Source organism: Larimichthys crocea, chromosome XXIII (assembly GCF_000972845.2).
Source record: "Larimichthys crocea isolate SSNF chromosome XXIII, L_crocea_2.0, whole genome shotgun sequence".
Classification (NCBI taxonomy): Eukaryota; Metazoa; Chordata; class Actinopteri; family Sciaenidae; genus Larimichthys; species Larimichthys crocea.
The window spans coordinates 18634151-18642331 of NC_040033.1; the positions used below are offsets into that span (position 1 = coordinate 18634151).

At 43.6% G+C, this 8181-nt stretch overlaps 4 non-coding genes across 4 annotated transcripts; all 4 read right to left on the reverse strand.

The window, feature by feature from the left end:
• Positions 1-739: 739 nt before the first annotated feature.
• On the reverse strand, positions 740-811 carry trnag-ucc (transfer RNA glycine (anticodon UCC)). The gene has a single exon. It is a non-coding gene; the product is annotated as a tRNA-Gly (tRNA).
• A 1571-nt stretch (positions 812-2382) lies between these two features.
• Positions 2383-2464, reverse strand: trnas-aga (transfer RNA serine (anticodon AGA)). The gene has a single exon. It is a non-coding gene; the product is annotated as a tRNA-Ser (tRNA).
• Positions 2465-3675: 1211 nt separating this feature from the next.
• trnas-aga (transfer RNA serine (anticodon AGA)) lies at positions 3676-3757 on the reverse strand. Its single transcript has one exon. It is a non-coding gene; the product is annotated as a tRNA-Ser (tRNA).
• Positions 3758-4014: 257 nt separating this feature from the next.
• Positions 4015-4096, reverse strand: trnas-aga (transfer RNA serine (anticodon AGA)). Its single transcript has one exon. It is a non-coding gene; the product is annotated as a tRNA-Ser (tRNA).
• Between the last annotated feature and the right edge of the window lie 4085 nt (positions 4097-8181).

The window sequence follows — 8181 nt, forward strand, 5'->3', positions numbered from 1 at the left end:
GTGAGCAAGTGAGGTTGCTGCGAGACGTCCAGCGGACTCAAACTTGCCGCTTACAATCCGTCTGCTCTGAATGGGGCTACACTGAGAGACATCACGCGAGTGAACATAAATCCTGATGGAGATACCGGGGACTGAACCCGGGGCGTCACACATGCAAAGCATGCGCTCTCCCACTGAGCTACATCCCCCACGCGTACTGCTTTGAAGACATCGGAGACGCGCGGCAAACGTGCAACAACAGATTGACGTGTAGTTTAACTTGCCTGCAGCTAATTAGCAAAAGTGTCACTGGCTATAGAACCTTTGAACAACTCAACAGAGCAGAGGTGTATACTAAGACATCAGTCAATCTGTGCTGGAGAAAACTCTATCCAGAATTTCGCAAGTGGAGTCAAGGGCAGAGGAATTGCCGTTTTCACTACTCATCCCCACTCAATGGGCCTCTAATGACGACCAACGAGTTCCATGCATTTCAAAAGTGTGACCATGGGAGTCGTCAGGGTGACATAATCTGAGGTCTGAGTTGAGAAATAGTTGTTGATGGAGCTTCATCGAATAGAGACAGCTGGGTTTTATACGGCCATCTTCTCGAGACAAAAGGGTGGTCACGGGAGTCGCCAGGGTGACATGGAACGAGGTGTAAATTGCTGTGAAACGGGAGCGTATATCAAGTCCGAGTCCCACAAAAGCAATCGTACGTGTCCTGTAAACGCTGGCCAAGAAGAAGATCGAGTCCAGCTGCGATGGCCGGGAATCGAACCCGGGTCAACTGCTTGGAAGGCAGCTATGCTCACCACTATACCACCATCGCTGCGGAAAAGGAAAAAATGACACTGCAGACTCAGCGGTTTGTGTCAGGAGTTCCACACGTAGAGACGGGAGGAAAAAGGGCAGGAAGAGTGGGAAAGCCATGGTGTGAAAGCGCTGTCTGCTCTGTGGTAACCAGCAGTAACATTACCAGGATTTCGGGGGCCTTTTTTTTAAATAGTTGCAGCCTAAAATGCCTGATGTTGCATGAGGTTTTCAAAAAAACTGCGGTGAAAGTTGCGGTGCTTTTTACATTTTTGTTGCGATTTTGTTGCAGGAGGAAGGGAAAGTTGCGATAAGTTGCGATTTGACAGTCGCGCCGGAGAGGGCGCAGCGAGCACTAAGTCCACGGCCCCAAGAAGCGACGAGGTCAGGGCAGGTGGGCGCGTGCCACCCTCGCCCCCAAACCTCCCTGGTTAAAATTGCAACACCGGCCTGAATTCACAGGGATTCACTGAAGTTGCGAATTGCAATATTGTTTCTATACAGTGCATCCCCCACTTCATTGAGTAGAGGAAGCTCGGTTTTGACGTGATTCAAACCTGCGCAGGTTGCCCAGTGCATGGTAATGTTTTCTGACTAGCACCTGCAAATGGCCACTGACTACTCCCGCAGTGTTTGCTCACGTTCAGAGTCCCTCTAGCTTGCTCTGGGCTGTGTTTAAAACATCCAGACATTGTCGGCAGGATTCGAACCTGCGCGGGGTCAATCGCCTTAACCACTCGGCCACGACAACCCCTCCCTAGGGGAGGGGAATTCTGCTGCTTTTTCATTCATTTCAGCTTTTGGAAGACTGATAGATCGCACTGCAACCTGGAATGTCACTAAAAACTGAGGATATCAAGGAGGACTCATGGACTAAACTCTGACACTCCACAAGTTCAAATACATGAAGGGAGTTTAAGTGGAAAAGAATAATTAGATTCTTCAGGACTCCAGAAATAGTATCTAGAATGAGCCAGTCACGTTCCAGCTCATGCTGGAGGAATTGTGGCGCACATACTGCCAATCATAACCATGTATTCTGGTTATGTCCCAAACTAAAGACATTCTGGGGAGAGGTATTTGATGCTCTTAAAGAGGTTTTCCAACAGGATATACATCGGGATCCTACTGTGGCTCTATTAGGAGTGATGCCTAAAGGATTGAAAAAGGAGGTCAGAGGAATATCATTTAAATATATTACAGCAGCACTGAAGTGCATAACTAGTAGATGGTTGAAACCACCCCCCCCCCCCCCCCCTTCATATAACATATGGATCCAGAAGGTTTGGGACCTGAGTCCTGTCGTGTCTTTATTAACACAATAAGACTGGTTAGCCTTCCTCCTCTACCGCCTCTTTTACGTAATCCACACAGTGCCTCACGATGTTTATCGTCCTGATGGCTTCCTGATTACTTATTTGTATGTAAAAACTCTGACACTCTACCTGTGGTGTACCAGTTCTTCTTGTTCTTGTTATGTACACAACTTCTACATCTGTGTCTGGCTTGCAGTTCACGTTACACAACAGCACCAGTCTGGCCTAAGGGTTAAGCTTCAACAATTCAGCTGAAACAAGCTGAAAAAATAATCGTTGTCGGCAGGATTCGAACCTGCGCGGGGAGACCCCAATGGATTTCTAGTCCATCGCCTTAACCACTCGGCCACGACAACCCCTCCCACCTGATATTTACACCTCCTCTCGTCCACAGTCAGTCTGAACTGTCTCTAAAACTGAGACTAGCCAGGTGGATTCATGGACTAAACTCTGACACTCTGGGTACGGTCAAATAGTCAAAACAAATAAGCTCCTAAGTCCTTTCCTAGCCACTTTTCCTTGATCTCGATAGAAGGTCAAGGTCAAGGAAAGATGTGAAGGAGAATTCATAAGGACTGAGGAGAAGACGCCCACAGTGTTCAGACAATCCAACACTAGACCCGCGGTTCTCAAAGTGTAGGGCGTGCCCCACTAGTGGGGAATAGAGACGTGTCAGGTGGGGCGCGCCAAACGGGTGGAAATTTTCCTTTCTATGCCTACTTTTTTCCAGACATCCCAACTCTCCTAGAAGTTCTGGGAGTCTCCTGCATATTGATAGCAGCTCCCTGACGCCCGCAAATGAGATCCAATCTCCCAGAATCTGGAGCAAGATCACGCACTACACTAGAGAGTGACTGTGCATGTGTGTGTGTTTGTGTGACTATAAGGAACAGGAATTAAATAAAGAATTAACATTCTTTAATTTGATGTTATTGAGCTAGAATTTAGATAGAACATGATGTTACTTGAAAATGTTACGCTTGGCGTATTTCATTAGCAATGTGTTGGGGCGATGGGGGTGGGTGGGGCTTGTCCAAAGTGGGAAATGACCAAAAAAGTTTGAGAACTACTGCACTAGACTAAGTCATCATGTGACTGCGAATGTTGTTGATGTGATCTGTTGGTAGGTAATGATAATAATTTATAATAATAATAATAATAATATAATAATAGTACATTTTGTGTTTTTTAAGAGGAAAAGCTATTAAAATAATAGCAGTCGCATATCTAAATAAAAATAAATAATAATAACTTTTTTTTTTACATGTTATAGTCTATATGGTGCGTCAATTTTTGTCGCTGCTGCGAGGAATTGTGGGACGGCATTACCTCCTTTCTTCTGGTAAAGGATGGTCCGGTGTTTCCTAAGCTAAAGGAGATAATAAAGGAAGCACTGAAGCTCCTTTCCTTAACAGTTAGAGAATTTGAACAGCTCTTATCATGGTGGCTGCGTTACTACTTCTACGTCATTTCACTCAGTGAGGAAGGTTCCTAAGCAAAACTGACTATTCGACCGAAGCCCCTGTCTGAATGAGGGCTTAGCTTTAACAATCCAGCTGAAAACAATCGTTGTCGGCAGGATTCGAACCTGCGCGGGGAGACCCCAATGGATTTCTAGTCCATCGCCTTAACCACTCGGCCACGACAACCCCTCCCTAGCCAAATCTGCTGTTTTTTCATTCATTTCAGCTTTTGGAAGGCTGATAGCTCACACTGCAACCTGGAATGTCACTAAAATATATCCAAGAGGATTCACAGACTAAACTCTGACACGCTAACTGTGGTGTACCGGTTCTTCTTGTTCTGTACATCTGTGTCTGGCTTGCAGTTCACGTTGCACAACAGCACCAGTCTGGCCTAAGGGTTAAGCTTCAACAATCCAGCTGGAACAAGCTGAGAAAACAATCGTTGTCGGCAGGATTCGAACCTGCGCGGGGAGACCCCAATGGATTTCTAGTCCATCGCCTTAACCACTCGGCCACGACAACCCCTCCCCACCTGATCTTCACACCTGCTGTCTGTCGACTGACAGCTGTTAACACACACTGACACACCTTGATCATTTTTGCAGAGGATTTCAACTGATCCCCATCTGAATTATAATCAATTTCATATTTCTAAGCTCAAGGACAATTATAAAGTAAAAGTGAGAACATGACAACAATCTGTGAAAGCGTCCTCCGATCCATGTGCAGTCAAATGCAGAAAGTATTTTGGAGATTGATCCATGTGAATAAACTGGAGTTTGTAATATGACTGAATTTAGTTCCTTCAAACAACACAGCAACAACAACAACAGGAAGTTCATAAAAACACTGCACCTATCAGTTATAGTTCCATAACTTGACCACAAGATGGCAGTGTTTCACACTGAAGTGACCACCACTGAGTTACCTGTACTGATGAAACATGAAACTTTCAGTCCACTGCAAGTACGCAACAAAACACTAACTAATCAATCTATTGACATTAGAGATGTTCTTGATGTCCATGGAAGTGTCTTTATGACAGTCTACGATATGATGCATGTAGCTCGTGTATGACAGATGACATTTTAATATTATTGCTCATATGGAGCTCATTATTTTTTTCTATCACGCTGGATGAACATGAACTAAACATTGTTTTCTCTCTGAGCTCCCTCCTTCTACTGTAACCATGAAATAAGATTATAATCATAACAGAGTCAGAGCTGCAGAGACAAACAGTGAGCAGACAGCAGGCTGACATAAAGAGTCCAGCTTCAGCTAGACTTAAGTTAGCTTAAGTTAGCATTTTAACGTTTACTCACCTGTTAACAAGCTTCAAGTTTAACTCACAGGCGACAGCACTTTCGCCTGCTGGTTGTTTTTTCTGCTGACTTTTGTATTTAAGCTTTTTTTTTCACTTTCTTCTTTGCAGTTGTCGTCCGTGTCGTTGCCTTTATTTCTCGACTTTGGCCGCCATTAGTCTTAATGAGCTGGACCTGCGCGCTTTGAGGGGGTCCGCCACATCATGTGACGTCATTGACCTCTAGTCTGACACTACTTCACGTTATTGGTGACGTTGTTTGGTTTATGTATTTATTACAAAATCTGAGTTTGAAATCACAGATTTATTCACATTACAGTTGGTCAAGTTTACTGCCTCTCATATTCATTTTTAAGTTAAAGATGTCTTTTGATTCATACTTTTCAATTTCATTCATAACATTTGCTTTGTTTGGGCCTTGGAGCCACTGGAACACATATTATTGCCATGATTTTAAATATGTAATGTCTTTATTGTTACTGTATGTCTCTTGTCTTTTACGCTCCAGTTCTCCACATTTTATTTCTGGGGAAAATTCCTGCCCAGGCCCAGAGGCAAACCAGAAAACATTTTCTCCATAAAATATGATCCATCCATAACAATCCATTTTCCATAACTGCTTTTCCTTATCAGGGTGTCAGGGTTGGAGCCAATCTCACCTGACATTGGGCAAGTGGCAGTGTATGCCCTGGTTCATGACAAGGCACAATAGAGACAAACAACCATTCATGCTCATGTTTACATTCACATTACAGGCAATTTAGAGTCACCAATAAACCTGTATGTCTTTGGATTATGTGAGGAAGACAGTACCCGGAGAGAACCCACACAAGTCGCTCTGTACCAAAATATGACCCAGTTTTACCAAAATGAAATGAAATGTGGTGTGTGCTGTGAAGCGTTATTCCTGACCAGCATAGTGTGATAAAGAGAAGGAATAACAGAGGAGTGTAGCATCAAAATATTTATTTTATGGTTAAAAAGTTAAATAAGGTTGCTTTAAGTGTCCAAATAAGCTATGCTATTAAGCCAGCACACCCAGTATTGGGGCTCCGGAACTGGCAGACATAAAGGGAATGCAGCTGTTAATTATTAATGTTATTACACCTGTACTTTTTCTGCCATGATCTGTCCAAATATTTGCTGTGAAAAAGAATATTATTCTATCATAACTGAACAAAATCACAACTTTATCCATCAAATGAATGACAGCAGCATGATTACAAGGTGAGAAAGAGTGCAGATTGTTTGTTGGGTGAGTGTCGGGGAGAGAAAAGTTCTGTCCTTGTGTCCGAACAGGCTTTTCATATCAATCAAATCAGTGTGCAATCGAACGTCCCTCTGCTCATAAACAGTCACGTCCTCTCCTGAAACACTACATGGGCATGGAATGATTAGCTCCACCCGTCCGTTCTGCTGGTGTTGGCAGTATGTTTCCAGATGTAAACACGCATGTCATCTGGGGGCTGAGAGTCAGTTAAAATCACTGAGCTTGTGTTGAGAACACACTCTGACTGCCAAACACCTGGACAGTAAGCAGCTGGCTTTAAGTCCTGTTTTCTCTTGGGGGGAGCAACAATGCTGAGGACACCGCAGGAATTTTGGATTTCTGTTCACAAAGGATGATAATTTTTTTCAGTCAGTAGCAATATCACTCTATCGTCTAGTTCATCAGTGTTACTCACTCTGTCTCTCTACACACAATGTTTCAGCTCCTGACCACCGAGATCCAGCTGTTGTTAAACCACTGTGGTCTTTCCACTGAGGAATTTGACAGTATGTTTCCAGCATCTCAATAAAAAGGGGTCAAGGGCTTGGGGATGAGGCTGTTCAACCCCTGTAACTGACATCATCATCATCATTGTCAACCTCCTCTCCACCCTTTCTCTCACATGTGGCCAAAAATCCAAAAACTTGTTTTTTGTTTGGTCTCCATCACGGCTAAGCAACGCGACACAGAGTCTGTTGCTCTGGTGAGAAGGCCTCAGAGAGAGCAGAAAGCCACATTTTTTTATTAGCTGGACAGACTGAGCAGAGGAGAGAACGCCGAGTGAGGGCAACATCTGGCACGGATCACACGAAGGAAAACGAAGGACAGAGTTGTCTCGATTTTTCTGGAATGATAGCTCGCAAAACAAACCCCACTTGAAATGACATTGCAAAATCATTTGCTCTGAGAGGTTTGGGAGAGCGGATTGCAAAACATTACCTCACTTAGGAAAAGTACACCCAGATGAGCAACATGAATGCCTGGCCAGCTGAGAAACTTTACATAACATACTGTGTACCAACACCAGCTGCCACATTCTTAAGAAAACAGTATGGTAGCTTCCAAGTCCTGCGTAGCCAGCTGATATTTAGCAACAACCCTCCCTTTTGTATCTCCACCTGATTATGTAAATTACAAAGTTACTCACTGTATGGCAATGGAGAGGAAACCTCTGTCTTTAATTATTCAGCTTGGCTAACAGCAGGCCACAAACAGTACATGGCCTTTCAGCCTTCCAGCACAGGCTTAACCATGAATTATGGATGAATTTGAGAGTTTAGTGGCAGCTCAAGTTTGCCCTGTCAAAACATACAATAATATGATAACCTTTGAAAACTCAGATCCAACTTACTCTGCTGAGTCCACATATGCTGTAGTTTCAGGGCATGCATACGTCACAGCTTAAGGAATTTCCTATAAAGAAAATACTGTGGTTTCCCAACACTACAACTCACAGCTTTGTAGATTAATGTATGCTCTTATCCCCGAAGGAGCAAGTCCTATAGCAACATCCTCCCAAAACCACACAAGAATTCAACTTTGGAAAAAGAAAATACAAGAAACTTTATTGCATTAGTGTCATGCCACAAACCTACATTTTACATCTTGTAGGTTTATCATACGCAGAGATATTCTGCTGCCACGTTTTTCCGAGAGTTGGATCTGGCTGTGTTTATTTACAGACAGACACCCCTGCGGCGCAGACCGCCACAGCCGAAACAGATGACCCCCATTTAAATGAATGCGTTTTCGCCGCAGTGCCAGAGCTTATTTGAATGCAGCCTTAGATGTACAAACACTAACAGGGAACATCTCTGAACCTGTAGTTTATCTTTCTATGATCAGAGAACTTGAAAAGTGTGAAGGGATTTTTATGCACTGTACACTGTAAAACAACTATTCTTTAAGTTTAGTGAAATTTTCAGTCACGGTTTTGCAGAGAAACACTGTTATTTTACAGATTTATTATGATTAAACACTGGGGAGCCGGGAATCTATCCAGTGACCATCCGA